We start from the raw sequence: 18,479 nt of genomic DNA on the forward strand, positions 1-18,479 counted from the left end.
CAGCAATATACAGTTCTTTTGGTGTACGTGTGGGTTTTGGAGCAATATTTAACAACTAAATTAGATGTATGTGTAAAATATACACAAAGGTGTCTAGATATTAGGTGGAGTGCTATTATATAAAGGCAAGAACAAAGACCATTTATATTACAGTACGCAAAACCAGCATACAGATTTGTGCACAGGTACACTGGTTATAAGTGAACTAATAGCTCAGGCATTTTATGCAGCATTATTCATGACTTTCATATTAAGCCATCCGTATTCTTTTAAATTCCATTTTATGTTCCCCATGTTATTTTTAATCCCTGCCATTTACGAGGCCTTAGTGGAAGAGGTCTGCAGTTATATTGTGGTGAAGCCTCTGTAGCATGGCCACGGACACGTGGTGCAGGGCTGCTCCATTATGCTAAGCAGCCAGCCGTGAGCATATGCTCCAAGTACGAGCTCATCATTGCTAGAGACAAAGCATAGTGTAGCGTTAGCTCAGTGTCCTCCTTGTTTGTCTATGTTCCTTGCAAGTAAGAAGTAGCTCACTGGCCAGAGGCCAGCGCTCTTCAAACCAGTCTGCAAATGGCCTAATCAGAGCTGTGATCTGTTCTGTATACTCAATTTGCTGAGTCACATCAATTTGTTGAGTTTCCTCTCCCATTAGAAATACATGCAAGTGCCGTTTTCTAAACATACTAACTCTCTTCAGGCTATTTTGTTGTGTAAACAGAAAGACAAGTGACTAGGCATTGCAGTCAAGAAACTGATGTTCACCGTGGCCTAAATTCTTTACAACTTCACCGGTTTTGCTACACTAGTTTTATGTGTCTTTTCTTTCATGATACCATTTTGAGAATTATGCTGCGCCCTTTTTCCTAGACAACTCCAGCTTAATTGCACTTAGAAAATAAAACAATACACTATGGAGGGGAAGGACACTCTTCAGTTAAACAGAAAAAGTTGCACCTTTTTCAGCCATGCTCGAAGACGCACCCAATACCCAAGAACGCCAATGGGATTAACCTTGAGGCTGCCAAAGCCACAATTTACCAGTGGTCCCACCATGATCCTGGGACCTTTGCTCAATTACAGATCAGAGATCTTCCCACCACTGCCAGTCCAACCCTGTGCTCTCGTGAACCATGTCTGGAGCCAGCACAGGCTCAGGGCACAGAAGCCAACCCACAACAATCCCACCATTCCCACTTCTCACCACTCCTCCCCAGCTCTGCTTCTCTTTACTGCCCACGGGAAAGGCAAGCTGGCCTCAAAACAAGTCCTAGGAGGGCCCAACTTGCAAATTAGGAGGGCAATATAACTAGCTTTGCTGCAGGCTGCCAGAAACAACACAGAGACTGGTTAAGGTAACTTCAAGGTCAACATCAAGTACTGCTGTAGACATACCCTTTCTCTTGAATTTTCCATCAGTATCGTCTGTCAGCCTCTCCCCATCACTTCTGTGAAGTACAGTCACCTTCTTGATTGCTGTTGTCCATCCCAGAACTGGCTCGTTTTGGATAGGTCTCTGTACACTGTTTGTGAAGCAAACAATAAAGTAGGATTATTCATAGGCTGCTGCTGCTTCACAGGATGTTTTCCATGCCACCATGCACAGCTTGTACAAAGGTAAAGATTTTCAGCTTTCTTCCCTCTGTACAGTAAAAACTTAAGGCCAATATTTGTTCCTTTTTGTGTTACAAGATCACAACCAAGCTGCCAATCATCTGGCCACGAGGGTTATGCAAGAGTCAGGTTTACAGTAAAGTTGTACAAATTTTATAGCACCACAAACACTTTAACTACCATGATGCTTAAAACTCAAGAGCATTTGGAGAACAAGGAGAGTTATTCAAGCTCCACACCATTTTGGCTGCATGTTTTCCAGGTGTATGATTTCACCACATGGAAAAACACAGCCATTGCCAAAGTGAACTCATAAAAACCTTTGATGAGTAAAGTTTGGATAAGCACAAATCATTTGAACCGACAGTTGGTCCAATTCTCAAAGGGGTTTGGCAGACATAATATAATTCGTGGTTTCACACACAGGCCATTTTCCTCCCTCCCCCTCACCCCCCCTCACAAATTCGGAAGATGTTGTTCTAGAAGGTGCACTGGGTTGGGTTTGCTATGTTTTTCTTTTCCCCCCGAAGGGTTAGGCACCACACTATTGCAACTCAAAGCCATTCAGGGCTGTGAGTAAGCTAGCAAACAGGTTTTCCAGAACTGTGTTTAGATAGTTGTATGATCTGCTTAATAGACATAAAAAAAAAAAAGAAAAAAATTAAACTCTAGGTCTCTCACCACCCATTTGCTAGCAGGCAGGTAATATAAGGCAAACGCTTTAACAATCTCTTCCTCTGACACATTTGGACATGTTATTTCAAGATGTGTGGCGTCATTTAAGGCTGTGCCATGAGATAACACAGTATTTACATCTCTGGGCTGGGAGCAATATTGCTACAGCTTTTAGACATTATTGACATAATATTTTCTTTGATAAAAAATCTATCAGGAAATTGTCAAATTCATAACTGAGGTAATGCCAGGGACTAAGCAATCCTACACGGTCCAAGAGGCAACTAGAAATAACATTAGAGAGCACAAACACAATGAAGACGACTCCTGTTCCAAACAGCTTTTGTTAAGCCCTGCTATGGAGAAAAGCGTTCATTTAGAGCTCATGCGGTCTCTTCTCTATCCAAACGGGTAGGTCGGACAGACAGCGGAGGCCTTCCTGATTAGCCTCTCTATAAGCAAGAGCAAAACTTGCACTCCAGAACTGGAGTGCAGCTCTCATCCCTTTCAATAGAAAATTTGAAATTTACCAGTAATTAGTAAGTTTTGGATACCTGGATGTATTTCAGCTGTAAGAATTCTGTGCTTTGCACTCCACAATGCAAATGAGGAACAGGTAGAGATTAGACATTTGATTTCTATAGCACAAATTATAGTTCTCAGTAGACTTTATGCACCTCATCTTCAACAAATTGCTATGTCATTTTACACCTATGTGAACAGACTTACAGAAAATAAGTAGAGCTTTTCCCCCATTTTTCTTTTTACAATTTTTTCCACAGTTCAGAATAATTTGTAAACTGATGCTTGCCATTTGCAGCTTGCTAATGTACACACCAAACCTAAAATATTCAAATTGTCTAAGAAGAAACTTTGAGTGGTCACATGAGGTGCCTCTGTCCCTTGCTCAGACATATAAAAGAGAATCAGCTGCAGCAACACAGCACAGATTTTTGAAATCCACTCTCCATGCAAGCTTTGCCATATTTCCTTATAAGCTTTTCCAGTGAATGCTCCTGAAAATTCATGCCTGCAAATTCACTGGATGGAATAATCAGGGTAAGCACATGCGGAGAAGCAAACTGAATCACCTTCTTGTTTGCTTTTTTGAAATTTTTAGTATTTGCACAATTTGTCACAATCCTCCCCTTCTTTACCCTCATAAATAAATCACATTTCCTCCCACAGGAACTCCGTGGATGTGACAGAAGGTGCCCTCATGCAAGTCAGAGGCAAAAAGGAAACAGAAGTATGCACAACAGTCTCAGAACATCACTGTCTTCTCACATCTGCCTACAGCGAGGTCCAGTTTTCCAAAGCAACCACATATATAGTGGTGTTACAATTGCCCTTCTCTTTCAAAACGTCCACGTTGCTTGGGCAGTTCGGGGCCTCGAGTATGCCACTTTAACGTGTACATTAACCCCCGTGCCACAGCTGGCGAGGTTGCAAATGAGCTGGGCCTTCCTTCTTTCCATAGGATTTGATACTGACATACTCCCCTTGACTTCAATCAAGCCCCTAAGTCGTAACATGCTTCCACGTTCAGCTTCTTGGTTTGTTTTTAAGTGATCAAGCTCACACAAGCCTAACGATTCTCTTCAGTTTTACAAGCATATTCATGTTTGCTGTCAAACGCATGAGTTAGTTTTCTGCAGGCTATTGCAAGAGAGCAACCATTAATTACTGCAACTGCACAAAATGCTTTTTTATTTAGAAATGTATTTCAAGATGTTTTCGGTGATTATACCATCACTCTCCCAAACTAGGTAGTCACTGGTAAACAGTTTATCTACTCTGAATTTGTAGAAGGTTGGTGTATTTTGATTTCCTACAGAATAATATTTCCTCCGCCCTTCCCTTTCCCTTCTGTGTAAACCGATTTTTACCTTTTTTTTAATTCTGTGCCTTTAGGGTCTTAATGGAAGATTTCTAAACACAAGGAATTGTCTTAAAGGGTAACAGAAACGCACATTTACTTACTACTGAAGCTTTACAACACAATTTGTTTCAGCAGAGAGAAGCTCAAACATATGGCTTCCACTGAGAACCCTTGGGAAAGGTGCTTCCCTTCACGTACTCATGATGGCACCAGAGCCGATTGCTCAGAATTTTAGTTTGCAGTCGGATACCTCACAACTGCAGCTTTCAGGAAAGTCTCAACATTATTAAAAGCTACTTAGCATGATGCATGCTTTTGATAATCCAACTTTTATTTAGCTATCTAAATTGAGTTTTGAATGCCTTCCAAAAAGAGTTCTAGCTCTCTCAGAAGAGACCCCAACGCTCCAGCTTTCTAACAAAAGAAAAAGTAGTTCAGGAAACAGAAATGCAAGTTTCAGTTCATTAGTTTCCTTTATGAAAGGAAATTAATATATATTATTATATGTAACATACATTTATAGACATATTTATATAGTTACATTCAAATATTAGATATGAATATACTATACTTACTATATAAACTTTTAATATATATTAGAGAAAAGTTCTACAGTCCCCTAGTAAGTTATCCTTTCCAATGAGTCCCATGTTTACGCTCATGCCAGCCATTTCCTCGGACATCAGTGAGGACTGTCAATAGGACTTTTTCCAACATGGTAAATAATCACAGGCTCAATCCTTGAGTGACACCAGCTTTCACATATTTAGAAACTACATAAAATCATATTTCTCTAATTAGCTATTAATCAAGCACCAGCAAGTAAACATTTAAACAGCTAAGACCAGATCCCCCTTTTAGAAAATTGCTTCCACTGACAGTGTTGTAAACTTTTCCTATTGTCCTTTTGCAAGAAGAAAACATTGTTGTTATTGACTACAACTAAAGAAAACTTCACCTTTTCATCCCTGGTTATACACAGGCAATAAAGGACCCTTTATTTCAGCAAAAAAAAGAGGCTCAAAACTCTCCTGTTTTGAGTTTGAAGACTGGTTACTGGGCAACCAAGACACCATTCTCACCACTGCTTAGAAGATGAAGGATGAAGACAGCCTGGAAATGGTGGCTTTGAGATGTCAGGTCTCCGACATCCTCTGCTGCCCCAGGCACTTCTAAATACACGCTACTTTATTTATGCAAATCTCTAGCTCAGGTAACCTAATAGAAGTTCACTGCTTTTATGGACACTTCAGAGATGTACTACCACTACAGAAGTCATGATAACACCTTACATAGCGACAGGCTAAGCAAAACAGCTAACTTCATTCAACACATGCTATCACTAATGCTTTCTATGAAAATAACCCTGTACGTCTGGCTGGCCAAAGAGTTTTAAGCAACACCATGCTGTTCAGTTTCTTTCGATTTCACTTTTTGTTGGTTTGTGTGAAATCCTCAGCCCTTACAGTGCACGTCCTGGCTTCCTGGGTTTCATTTCCATCCAGTTATTTGTCTTTTTGTTTATGAATGAAAGTATCCTTAGGCAGAAGGTGTTGTCCAGATTAGAAGCAGGCAGAGTTTCTCAGCTGAAACTTTTATCCCTGCCCAAAGAAAACAGGCATATTTAGGTTAGCAAAAACATTGCAAATTTATGTTGGATTTGTCACTTCAGCTGAAAAAATAAAAGTCATCAGCCTGCAAGTGCTTACACATTTTCAAACTGAAATTAATAAATTAATTTCCATTAACAAGAAAAGATTACAGGCACTTTAATGAAAGGAAGCATTATGTATTGAGTCAAACAACGTATTTTATTCAACCTGAACAGATTCCCTTTTTTGGTCCTTTCACTACTATCATCATCCTCTCCTGAATCTGGGGGGCTTGCTTGTTTTTTAAGAAACATTTTCCTTGCAGCTTTTTGGAGCAGACTGTTCAGCTTGTTTTGTTCCCTGCAGCATTTCAACTCCTTCCTGCCTCTTCCAGGACAATTTGTGCCTACCAGTATCAGGGACTACTGTTACTTAGAAACCAGAGGGATTCTTGCTGGAGAGAAAACTCTCCCATTTGCTGGTAAGATCAGGGACAATCCGACAGGTTATAAGGCAGGGTAATACAACGCTGCTGTGGAAGGTGGTTTTTGCCCGTGCCCAGCCTGCCAGCACAGGAGCCTGTGAACACGCACCCTCCTTAGCCAGGAACTTTTTGACTCATTCCACCCAAGCAAGTGTTCCTTAACTTAAAAAAAAAAAAAAAAAGGTCAGATTCCCCTCGGCCACTGTCACCCAAGGGTCAGAAACTACTTAAAATATATAGATGGGTCTGAAGGAGTTTAATGGTCTGTAATGACAGATACAGAGACCCTCCAGCTGGATGTCACAAAAATTAGAGTAGGCACTTTACAAGAATGTGGGAAGAGGGATCCCATCACTGATTCTTCAACTGGCAGCCAATTACCTGCCAGATGGATGCTAACGTGCTCAGAGGGGCTTGTTGCATTGAGAGGGGGTGTTTGACATACCCACTCCAGATACCCGGGACTGATTAGTTGCTGTACCCTGCCAGTGCTTCACCTTTGATTTCACATGAATGCTCAGGCTGAAGATGCCCAGCTCTCAGCTAGGATGTGATATGGATCCATTGGCCATTTCAGCAATGCTCAGGGACATTTCTGCTCAGTGATTTGCTCTCTTAGCAGCGAGGGACTGGCCAGTCTGCTCAGCTGGGCTCTCTGGCTTAGTCAGGGCCCCCTCACAACTGCAGCCCCTGAATATTGAACCCTCCCTTAGTAGCCCCATTGTCCTGCACAGCCATAAAATCCAGCCTCCCCTGGTTGGCACAGACTCCAGACTTGGATACACAACAGAGCGGGACATGGTTTGAGGAGGTTTGGCCCACAATGAGTCAAGGAGGGGGAGGATAGACTGCTAATGTCCATTCATAAGCCTTTTCGGCTTGGAACCCATGAGAAAAACACAGGGCATTATTTGCTCCCAATGATTCTCTCTACCTCTCTGCCTGGCCACCACCTCTCTAGAAGAACAGGTTGGGATTGCTTTCTTGGAAAGAGCTGGGAGATGCACATCCCCTTTCTGCATCCTGCAGTGACTATCTTTGAAAGAAAACAAGCCCCATTTCTGAAACATTAAATACAGGGACTGTTATAGATGTTCAGAACCACATGAATGGTTTCTTTAAGGTTTGCAACCCTATGGGAGTATTCCCCAGAAACAGACTACTACAGAGACTTCGCAGCATGGCAGATGTGATCGGACCAGCCACGGTGTGATCACCCTGGCAGGAGCGTAACAGAGCACGGAGGAACGTTTGCACGCCGAGCACAGTTTGGGACAAGATTATTTGCAAATCTGATCCGCGTAGCCCCACTCATTGCTTCTCAAGAAAGTCTCTTCGTCAGGGAGAAAAAACAAGACAGAGAGAAATTCTTATACAAGAAATATCTCTGGGGCTCATTCTTACCACTTCCTCCTGCCCTCCTTATAACCAACCCATTATCTCACAGCCACTGCTGCCGTGCAAAGCTGCATTACACCCTGGCTTGTGGGATTACAGGAGACCACGTGTGAACATGAAAAAAAACCTCCTGGTCTTAATAAGCACCTCACTCTCTCACCAAGACATGGTTTGGACTGGCAAATTTTGTCCTGTTAAACCAAGCAACATCACAAATTACAGTGTGCAAACACTAATCGAGACCACACCCTGGAAGAGTGAATTGATGTGCAGCAGCATGACAGAGCCGGACAGTGGCAACAAGACAACAATTTCTGTCACACGAAAGCTGTAAATCAGAGTTTAACTTGTCTAACCAGCCCCTCTACATCACATCAAGGACACAAATCTACCACCACCCTGGAATTTGTGCTCTCAGGTCTGCGTTCCTGGGTTGCCAATATTTAATGCGTGTCTCAGGCGGAGCCAGCAAAAGCTCTTGTAAAATTGATCTTGGCCTGCATGCGTAGACCTAAGGTGGTAATTCACCAGGATAATTTGCAAATGGGAGGTTTGAGGACTGGCATGGTGGAATGAAATTCACTTCATCAGAATCTGCAGGTAATCAAATTCAGATCCCTGTGCACAGTCTGCGTGGACCCAAGGAAGTCAGTGGAATCACTGAATATTCCAGACAGAATTTGATTGAGGAGGATAAACATTATTATTTCTGGAAGCAGCAAGTTTTCCTGGAATTCTACATAAAGTCTAACCTTACAAACAGGTGGTGTGGGGGACAGAAGACACAGGAAAAGCAGCATGGAAAAACTAGCATGTGACCTGTGTCATACAGATACAATACCATACCCTGAAATACACAGGTGGATAATAACCTTACTACAGGACAGAAGAAACTATTCCAGCCACACCTCATTGTTCACACTAGAGACACCCTCCTTTAGCAAGGTATCACTGACTAAACAAGAGAAGTTTAAACACCAGCAATCCAGGTAGAGGCCAGTCTGGCTCAATGGCTCCTGATATACTGTTGACCCAGAGCTAAACTAATTAGCCCACTTCCTTTTAAAGTGTTCTCAAATGCCACTTGGCCATGTCGCTCCACACCAGAGAACTCTCAAGCAGACTAATTACACTGGCAAATGTTTGATTGAAAATTATACCGAAACAACGTAGACTGCAAGAGGTTACCTCCCTCCCAATACAAAAGGCCTGATTCAGGACTCTGGGGCAACTCCCCTTTAAAGTCAGTATAATTCTGCAAGTCCAGGAAGCACGGTAATAGAGAAAAAATAAACTTATTTTTGGCACACAGGCCAGATTCATTTTGCTAGCAGTCCCCCTCTGATGCTGATGCAGCCCAAATGTGGCTGATGAGCCTGTTACAGCCTTGACTAGCTCAGATGTGGGCAGGAGGAGGGAAACACCAGCGTTATTCTCCATTGGTGACAACAGCCCAGAGGCACAGCTCAGCGAGAATTTTAAGTAGCTAAAATGCTAAGCATCGAAGTGAGATTCTGTCCCAAAACTTCCTGTGGGTTACATTTGCACCTCAGTTTCTCTACCTGTAAAATAATAATTACCCAACACACCAGTTCTTGTAGGACTTAATTAGCACTTGTCAACCTCTTAGAGCTCCTCAAGGGAAGAGGAGCTACGCACCACAAAGTACTAATTAATGGAAGAATCCTTTGGAACAAAGTATATGATTCTGTTGTTGTCAGATCTAATAGAGTCATAAAAAACCAGGGCTGGAAGGGATATCAAGAAGTAACCTAGGCTGTTCCCCTGCCCTGAGGCATGATCAAGTATATCTAAATCACTCTTGATAGATGAATACCCCTAAATCTTGGGATGCTCAAGCTGCGGATTAAAATAGATAAAGATGGACTCATATTACATGTGCATTGCACTTTTCGGCTCTGCTGAACGCAGATAAATACTCCCTCACGTGTGGCACATGGGGCCTCTCTTAAGTGCCCTCTGCACTGGCCTGAAAGAGGCTTTACTGCACCCGCAGTGAAAGTGCACTGCGAGATCTACCGATCTTTCCAACTCATTATTACTACAGCTCATGCAATAAAAAGCCCCATTGTAGCATACAATCCCCAAATCTTAAAATCAGAATTAACAAGACACACAAAATGTGCAAAAGACCTCCAAATGGGGAATGGAGCAGAGAGGTGTTAAAGGATATGCTCATGGTTATGTGGGGCTTCAGCGAGAACCAGAAATTCGGTGCAGATCACCCAAGTCTCACACATGGCTGAATAGCAAGACTTCCCTTCCATAATACCTTCAAATCATTTTTGTTATATTTTTCCCCACTTTTCTCCTGCCTTTCCAACCCCAAAAGTCCATCTAAAGTACAGTCTGGCCTAACATATAATTCAGATGTGGCTACTGAAGTATTGCACAGCCTTAAGTTTAAAATTTCCTTTTTTTTTTTTTTTTTTTTTTTGAAACTGAAGTTAGGCAGGTCAGGCCTGGAACATTAACTACACAAAGATTTTTAGAGGTTTTTTTGGTTTTGTTTTTTTGGGGGGGTGGTTGTTTTTTTTTTTTTTAAATGCTTTAATTGTAAAAATGTGTCAGTTCAAGCAGTCTTTCCAAGACATACATGCAAAGTACAGTAGGAGATACCTTTTATTTGATTAACTTCATACAGGAAAGCTTTTGAAACTTATACTTTCTTCATCAGGCTAGTAGATAAAAGCTAAGCTAGGCAACCGATACAGCACTTCAGAAGTTTATTAAATTAACCAATTAAACTGAAGCAGTATACAATATACAGAGGCCAAGGCAAACAATAGAAGGTGGAACACACTCCTGGGGCTGAGACGATAGTGTTGTGTCAGCATTTCCATTATGAAGCTACTTCAGAGTTATTGTGGGAGGTGTGCAATAAAAAAAAAAAAAAAAAAAGCTTAAACCACTGAATTCAGTCATTCTAAGGGATTCCCAAACATGCCCAGGCGGATGGAAGAGCAAGACGCAAACCAGTTTTTCACTAATTTTGTCACTTGAATTAGAAAGCAGGTTTGGCCTGGAGAAACAGGTTGGCACGTTACACAGGAAACAAAGAAAGGCTGGTTCTCCAGAGCTGCACAGTGCCCAGCATAAGGGAGCCCTGTTCTTGGTTGCCTGAAAATACGACCGTAATGAACATGATTAATCAAGTACAGCATGTTTGCACATTTGTGTGGGCTGAGACGCAGAGCTTACTCAGTAACAGAAGGTCTTTGCGGTAAGGCTGGCATCTTGTATAGCATCTTACCCTCAATCACAGCGTCCCTACATGGCAATGTAACGCAAATTGTAAAACAAGACAAATCACAAATACAGCAAAGCTGTTTGTACCAGCAGAGTTGAACCACAGAATTGTACCTGACTTGAAGTTTTGTCATCTTTTCAATGCTAAACAAGAACCAAAGTGAATACTTTTCACAGTAGGGAGAACTGAGTGTGAGCTGAACTCCCCCAAAATTTTGGGTGCTCAGCATCAGGTTCAGATCCTGATTTTGAAGGTTGCTCCTTCCCCGTACAAACAGCGCAGATTCTTTGGGTAACAGAGATTCAGTGGTTTCACGTTACATTTCGCAGCACATGAAAACCTTTTCACGAGGTGCAAACCTTTTCACGCAGCCCCAGAATAACTCATTGAAGGGGAAAAAAAAAGGAAAAGAGAGACCAATAATGGAAACACTGACACAACATTTACTGTAACAGCATGATCAGCGGCAACTATAATTCTCCTTCAGAAAGTTACACCCACGATGCTTTCTTTGGCCTGTATACCTTGTATATTGCCTTGGTCTAACTGGTTAATTTAATAAGCTTCAGAAATATTTAGTTGCCTAGCTCAAGAAGTTGGACACAATTTAAAACTGGGTAGCCTGGTTTGTGACCACAAGTTGTTCTTGGGATGGCATATCCACGGTTCAGTACAGCATCCCAGCTCTGCTCTAAGGGCAGTTCTGCTGTGCTCCATTTCCTCTCTGGAAACCTAACAAATCCAGCTCAGTTCCCAGCAACACGGCTCTGGATATGAAAGCAGCTTGACAAACAATGGTTAAATTGAATTAGCTGAACCCACTTAGCATTCCAGCTCTGCGACAGAGTTTAAGAGAGGCTTGGGAGCGCTGGGAAAGCACACGGGTGTTTTAGAAGAGACAGGATGCCATGGTGGGTAAGGACCAGCCTGGGACCCAAGAGACCCACTGCTATTCCTGCCTTTGCCAGTGACCTACCACATGACCCTGAAGAAGTCACTCCACTTCATGTGTTTTTCTTTCCCCTCTTGCCCTTTTTCTGCTTTGATTATAAAGTTTTCCAAGTGATTGCATCATCCTGTTTGTACAAAATATGCATTTGCATAACATCTCGCACAACAAGACCCTGATCACAGCTGGGGCTTCTAGACACAAGAGTTATAAAGAAAAATATTAGCAAATTCAATGTGTTTAAATGCCCATTATGGGTATTTTGTAACCAACATTTCTTCATTAAAGATTCTACTGTGTTGTTTTGCCAGACAACACAGGATAGTGGAAGGTCCTGTGTGGAAGATGTTGGCTGATGCTATTCCTTGCAGGCAGAACCTGAGGGGCATCTTGGAGAGGGAAAAGGGATGGACTATTTTGTAGGCTAACAGCGAAAAATCTAGAACAGCTGCATAGCTCTGACAATGACATTTTTCTGTCCTGAGCTCCAGTTTCACTAGCTCTCTTCACGGGATATTGGTACCTTCAAACCCAAATTCATTGGTTTGGCCTCATGTGGACACACAACTCGGTCCTAATCTAATCAAAGACTGTGATCGAAAAAATGCCTTTTGGATCATTCCCAGAGTTAACATTATTTCTACCCAGTGTGCCTCCCTTTATACTCATGCAGAGAAAGAGGAGAAAAGAAGTTAAGACAAGTAGCGACCAATCTTCCACACCCCAGGTTTGCAGCTAAAAACTGTCTAACCAGAAAGCTGCAAAAGAGGCATCCGAGCCAGCAATAGCATCAGCAGGAGCTGAGCTGGAGCCTCAAGTTCTGGCAGTAGCAGTGGCAGTGCCCCAAGAACAATACTTAGAAGGAGTAAGGCCAGTGGCAGCAGCCCCTCAGGCTGTCCAACAGCTAGGATCCCCATCTCTTTCATTGGGGAAAGTGCAAGGTTTCTGGGTGCACCCAGAAGACTGGCCTTGCAACCTGGAGGAGGGAGGAAAACCAGCTGTAACCTTGATCTCCTTCCAAAGCACCACAGATGTCCTAAAAACAGAGGCAGGAGAATGAGACTGGCAGTACATGCTGTTTAACAGCAGGAAAGAAACGGCATCAGCTTCGATGCTGCTTTCCTACACCCATTTCCAAAGCTTGGATTTTTGATATTTATCTTGTGAACGTAACATGCAAACTGGGTTTGAACAAGGTGATTCCACACAGCTCAAACAAACAGTAATGGATATGCAACTTATCATCATCTACCTTGTAATTCCTGTGGGCCTTGAGGACTCCTGCAAAGCACCCACCCGTACGGTGCCAAGAATCCTAACAAAGTGCCAGGACTAATCCAAACAGAATGAGATGAGCAAGTGCAAAGCAACTTGTTCAAGAGTTCATTAAGCCAGTGACAGACTTTTGCTTTCTTAATCTTCACCTGGTGTCCTACATACCCACCCTTGATTCCTCAGTGCATCCTGCGGCACATTGCCAGACAGCACGATTCAACTGAGGGAGTCAGTACTGACCAGCTCCCACAGAGCTCAATGGAAATTCTGCCACAATTTCTGCAAAACTCGCGATTTAGGTTCTTGCCAGCCAAAGCTGTCACATTTTCTACACAAATGTCATAGCACAACTGCTGCGTTTGAACTAGCAGTCACAGTTCGAGAGTTGGAGTTGTAACGCATAATGCTGTGCAACATCCAGGTACTCCAGCCGTCTGGAATAAACACTTTCACGTTGAACGTTCCTTCTCTACATGCTCCAGCTGAAGTTGGACGTTCTCTTCTTGATCTCAGTACCTGGGTTTGTTTTGTTTTTTTTCTTTTTCTATTTTGAAATTCTTAAAATTAAAATGCAAGGGTTTGCCCTTTTAAAGGGGAAAAGTGGCTGGAGTGAGTAAAATACCCTTTCCCTTTAACAATCTGCTGCACAGCCGGCTGGGACAGAGTTGGCTATGATGTCAGATTCCTGGTGCTTTAACACAACAGGGCTGTTTCCCCTAAGTATTTCTCTAACTAAGCAGAACTCAAAGGCTTCCTTCTCCAGCAAACACCTGAGCAGAAATGACTCACTCGCCGTGTCGGCAACTGGCACAGATCTCTCAGTCCCAGTGCCAAGCCTACTTATACTGTTGAAATACTGAGAGGGGAGTTTTCCTTCTGTGACTTCCAAAAAGGTTTGTCCATCTATATTTTTCACAAAAAAGTAGCCTTATGCCCGTTTTTGTCAAGGGAGGGCAAGAGATGAGTTGGAGTAAAGCATATTTGTAAGACTAGCCATACAGCAAAGTCATTTTTTCAAGCTCATGAAACATTATAATGCATCTATCTCTAATCAAATCACTTTTTATTTTTTCTGCCTGACTTCCTTCAGAAATAATGCATATATGATCATGGTGTGCATGAGCATGCATCTCTAATAACTTTTGAATGAGTTGGTTGCTTTCAGCTCAATTTGATAGAGAGACAGGAGTTTCAGAGCTGTCATGTTGCCACAAGTTTCATGAAAATAGGCAACTGGATAGAAAAGAGAGATCTAGAGGCTGGAAAGCTGCAGCATGAGTTCACTCAGTGTCGGGCACCAGAAAATGACATTGTAAAGGCACTGACACATAGAATAACCTCAATGGAAGGTTACAATCGGCCAAGAGATAGAAAGCCGCAGTACACCAAGTACTACCTGAATATTTATTTTGAAGGACATTGTAACAAAAGTCACCAGTCAAAAAATGAATGGCCTTCAAGATACAGCACTCAAAAGAGCTGACAAGATAGCTAAATACTTCAAAGGAAGCCTACAAGCAAAAGTACTATTAATTTTAACTGAATCCTGGGCTGGACACTCCTCTTACACCCATGTAATCATTAATTTCAGAAGAGCAACTTCTGATATACCCCACAGTAAGCCCCAGATCATACAAATCCACTCTTTATTGCCTGAGTAGTGCCATTTAAAATCAATAGGATTACTCATAGTGGTAAAGTTAAGCACCTGTGAAAGTGTTTGCAAGATTGAGGCCTAAGGCCTGGTCTAGGCACAGCTTTTGTACTTGAAGAACTGGTTCACTTAAAGGTTTATTTTGTTTTTGGTTTTATTTTTAAAGAAAACAACAGAATAATTAAAGCCATACAACCACTTTAAAGTGGACACATTTTTACTACTATAACGGGAACTTCCAACAGCACAGCCATTCCCAGGTCAGCTACGCTGCTCCAACTGCACTCACAGTGTAGGGAGTTGCGTCAATGCCGTTAAGAGCAGCCCCAACTTTTGCACCTTGAGCAGCTCAACAAGGAGATGCCAGCCCACTACGTCTACTCAAAACTCTCCAGGTAATTCATCCATGGAAAACACCTGATGGAACAGCAACATGGGCAAACCCATGTTTGAAGAACATTTGGTCTGGAGTATGTCAAAAAGTAGGAAATTTTTTTTTCCCCATAATTTTCTTCCTGTCCCGTGAGTGTGCGCCCATAGAAAAAAAACCACCAGCACACACCTAAAAAACTTTAGAGCTTAGAATTTCATGTGTGCAGAATTAAGGAAGGTGAAAAAGGTGAAGATTGCCTCACAGAAGATAACAAAAAGGAGTGTCTATTCTAAGGAAAACACCTCAAACTTTAGGAGATGCTAGGAGGAAGAGGGGGTGGAACAGTGAATGAACATGTTTGGATTGCTAAGAGGTTAAAAAAACTGTCACACTTTCAAAGAAGAAGAAAAAGACAAAAGACATTAAGAGTAAACAGGAAATTTGGGAAATCTATTTCACTCAAAGTAGCAAACATCTGGAATAAATTGTCAAGAACTTAAGACCATCAAAGCAGAGTATTAATGAGGTTAAGAGGCAGCTAGACTGGAGGAGGAGACTGAAGAATACAGTGACAAAGGAGAGAGGTGTAGCTGAAGTAAACCTAGAGGCAACAGGCTCATTAGCCTAAAAGGCTTTGTTTCTCTCTCTGCCCAATACTTCCTTATCTTCTCATTGCTCCAGGGTTAAAATGTTTTTTTCTGCTGCTTTTTCATTTATGGAAAGGAAACAATGCTTTTTTTTTTTCCTAGAAATTCCATGCTGGGATCTGTGACACGGTACTTCATTGCTGAGCCTCCAAATTTCTAAGTTTAACTCAGAAAAGTACAAGAAAACTGAATACACACTACTCCTTCCACCAAGCAGAGCTTTCTGAAGTCTGGAGTCCTCATTCCTCCCTTTCACAGTTCAAATTAAGAATAATTCTTACTTTTGTTACAGAATGTTTCTTAAAGAAGAAAAACCTCATCCCTTTAATCAAAAGGATTTAGTAAACATCTCCATGGATTCAAGAGCTGGTTTTTAAAAGACTCATTTGTTTTAAAGTAATTCAAACCAGGCTAAACAACACCTTTAAAGATGACAAAAACAGTAGGCATAAATGAATAAGGAGTCTAAGAAGGAAATACTTAGCGTGACTTATCCTTTAATATCCAGATCCCTCTCTAGAAGGGATAATCAGAAAGCTATGTTGGCCCTTATTCAAAAGAAGGGAACGGTCTTCCATCTCTGCCTGGACTGTTATTAACTATATTGGTTACATTCATGGTCATTAACATCCTTTAAAAGATGATCTTGGGATTTCATTTTCCACCTCCCATTATTGAGCAATGGAATATTCATAAAACAGTAGACAGAAACAAATCAGAAGAAAAAGAAAAGAAAGCCTCCAAGTTCCCATCTCTGCCAGTTAAATTAAACTAAACTGAGGATTCAACATGAAATTGATTCAGGAGCGGCAACATATATGCACACACATTAAAAAGCACACTGGGGGGGATATAAAATAATAAAACATGCGCTTGCCTGTCCTCTGCTCTAATAACCACATGCAAACTTCAGCCAAGCCTGACAGAGTGGGAGAGGTTTCAAAGATATGAAGTTCCTGTGGGTTTCACAGTATAGGCAGCTGGGTAAAAGATGAAGATGCACTTAAGAGCCCCACTGAAGTAAAGTGCTTATTAGACATAAGAGAATCCACACCAGCCTTTATTACTTGTCTAATAGCACAGGGCCCGCTCATGCTGTTTGTTATCAGCCAAGCACCCACATCTAAGGAGTCAAAAGTTTTATTGGGAACATCTGCTCTTGTCTTTGCAAAAGGCAGCTGAAGCTCTGATTCAACCTCAGCTGCGTCTCCATTAGCTGTTCCCAAATCCCTCTCTGCACCTTTCCAGCCTAAGAGGAGCCAACAGGGCTGTCGTGGGGCCACCCCGCACTGGCGGGGGCACAGGGAGGGCTGACTGGCACTTGCTCATAGAGAGCCCTATGCTGCCCCACAGCACTAGGGTTTTATTTTTAAGCCAAAGCAAAAGAAATACGCCTTGGTACTTGCAAGGAGCAATGAGTTAGATCAGCAGAGTTCTGAATGACTGGATGCATTCACATTACCCAAATCCATTGGTGAATTTAGCCATCAACTAACATAGTGGTCATGAGAGGAGGGGTTTCTTCTTTAGGAGCCAGTTCAGACCTAGCTCCTCACTTCAGAGGTCTGAAGTGTCCTCGGGGCCATCCCTCACTAGACTGACTATAAAGAAAGCACCAAAACCCCTATTCCTCACTTCAGCACTTCAACAAGATGCCATGAATACCCACAGCAGTTAAACTGGCCAAGGCCTCTTATTTTTCTCCCAGTTCTAACATGGAGAATCAATGACAGAGGGGCTTCGAGGCACTCCGCTCCATTTTTCTCCACTGTTTTTGCCTTGCCATTGAAACATAACTAGAGGGAGCCATCTGGAAAAAACAGGATTAAAAGTTTGCTCCATCAGCCAGGTATGCGGATAGGCAACACGGCCAGACCCTGCCAGTGAGAGCACGCTGCCCAGCACCTCGGTCCCCAGGGCTTAACCGATACCAGCCCGATACGTGCAGGCACAAAATACAGGAGATCTTTAATACTAAAAGCAGGCGGTTGTTTTTTCAGTGACTGAGGGGTGCTTTAATGAGCACACTGTGTTGTAGTGGCTGGAAAAAGGTGATAAGCTTTATATGTTATATGAAAAGCCAGGGGGTTACTTTACATAATCAGACACAGCTGACTAAACAGGGCACTGAAAGTCATTCACAGCCAAGGTAAGACAAAACAAAACAACAAAACCCCCACAACCTTCCCGTCCCACCTCCCCCAAAGAACCGGTTCCCCAGGCACAAGCCTAGGGTTGATCCAAGGCCTCAAACACCCTAATTAATATGCTGCTTGGAAAAAACCACTAGCTTACCTTGGCATGTTGAGGCCTCACCTCCACGTTGGTCGTGCAGGAGCCGGGACAGGAGAGCCAGGCTGCGCAGGGATGCAGAGCAGCCCCTGCGACTGAGCCCAGCAGCCTCTCCTCATGCCCTTCATCTGGCAGTGCTTCCTGGGGGGCAGAGTGGAGCCCGTTAGCATTAATCCCCCACCCCTGTGGGGCTGGAGCAGTCAGAGCTGCCCGCCCGGCCCCACACAGGTGTGGGAAGGTTCCAGGTGTCAGCCATGCTCGGGGAAAGGCCCTGAATGGCAGACCTCAGCTTGTGGCTGTAGCACTACATGTGAAGGCAAAACCCTGCCGCCATTTGCAGAGCAGAGCTGTCGCAGCCGCCATGTTTCACCAG

The 18,479-nt window shown here is 42.7% G+C and overlaps 1 long non-coding RNA gene across 1 annotated transcript in view; it reads right to left on the minus strand.

Moving 5' to 3' along the window:
- Positions 1-18,158, minus strand: part of LOC127024324 (uncharacterized) — a 37,470-nt gene extending 19,312 nt beyond the window's left edge. Inside the window, exons 1-2 of the long non-coding RNA XR_007767543.1 lie at positions 18,110-18,158; positions 1,396-1,523 (exon numbers count right to left, since the gene is read on the minus strand). This is a non-coding gene — a long non-coding RNA (uncharacterized LOC127024324). The remainder of the gene's footprint in view (positions 1-1,395; positions 1,524-18,109) is intronic.
- Between the last annotated feature and the right edge of the window lie 321 nt (positions 18,159-18,479).

Source organism: Gymnogyps californianus, chromosome 20, assembly GCF_018139145.2.
Source record: "Gymnogyps californianus isolate 813 chromosome 20, ASM1813914v2, whole genome shotgun sequence".
NCBI lineage: Eukaryota > Metazoa > Chordata > Aves > Accipitriformes > Cathartidae > Gymnogyps > Gymnogyps californianus.